The sequence below is a fragment of the Tupaia chinensis genome, unplaced genomic scaffold (genome assembly GCF_000334495.1).
Source record: "Tupaia chinensis unplaced genomic scaffold, TupChi_1.0 Scaffold000238_1, whole genome shotgun sequence".
Taxonomy (NCBI): domain Eukaryota; kingdom Metazoa; phylum Chordata; class Mammalia; order Scandentia; family Tupaiidae; genus Tupaia; species Tupaia belangeri.
The window spans coordinates 3208822-3210025 of record NW_006159716.1 but is presented as its reverse complement, the minus strand read 5'-3'; positions in this window follow the sequence as shown (position 1 = coordinate 3210025).

The following is a 1204-nucleotide window of genomic DNA, read 5'->3' as shown; positions in this document are numbered from 1 at the left end:
TTCTATCATCTATGTTATTCTGGGGTTAGGCTGGACTGCTTTTTCTCTTCATTATGAAGAGAAAATTTTTCTCTGAGTGCCTAGTAGTTTTTTGATGAATGTGAGACATTATAAATTTCACTTTGTTGAGTGCTGGATATTTTTATATTTCTGTAAATATCCTTGAGCATAATTCTGGGTTGTAGTTAATGTGATGGTTTGGGGAATTACTTCAAACTGTGTTGGTTAGAGCCAGAACAGTGTTTCGTCTTCGGCTAGTTTTGCTCCATTCCTAAGATAAACTCTGTCTTGAGTACTGTCCTTCATGTCCTGCAACTTATTAAGTGTGACTCTGGCTAGTGAGGACAGGGACTGTTTCCAGCCTTGTGTGATATCAAGGATTGTCTCTTCTAATCTTTTAAGTGGTTCTTTCCCCCAGCCTCAGGGGAAGTAGTTTCCTCACATTTATATCCTTATGAACACTAAGCTGAAGCCTTGAAGGGAAACAAAACAGAGAACTCTATTTCTTTCCCTGTGCAGTTCTTTATTCTCCAGTACTCTTCACAGTGCTCTGTAAACTCTAGCCACCTTCCCTTCCTCAAACTCCCAACTCTGTCTTTTCTACTCAGGGAGTTCTCTGCACTGTACCCAGGCTGCTTCCTGAGAACTCTCCAGGCAGTAAGTCAAATATCAGAGGGCTCACTTTGTTTCCTATCTGTTAGGGACCACTGTCCTTAGCACTTGATCTCCAACATCTTGAAAACCATTGTTTTCACATTGTTTTTTCCCCAGTTCCTTGTTTTGAGCATTAGGGTAAATTCACTACCTATTATTCTACTTTGGCTAAAAAAATGTAAGTCTTTGCCATTTTTTTAAGGTGGTTTTTCCCTTCGTTTATAGCTCGGATGATGTGGCTTAGCTAAGAGTGGATTTCTGTTGGTTATAATGACTTTTTCCCTGGCAAACAAACCAGTTTATGGCTATATTAACAGTAAGTAATTCATTAGGACCAGAAAAATAAAAGGTTAAATGAATGTGTATACCATGCCTGGTAAAATACTAATGTTTTTTGCTTTCTTGACCCTGATTACATGTGAGGAGGGATGATATGATTACTGTAGTAGCAGTTTCTGAGCCTAACCATTTGATCTTCTTGAGTTCTCTACTATCAGGACCTAGCTGTCCTTTTTTTTTTTTTTTTTGTTGAAGTTTTTTTTACAGTGCG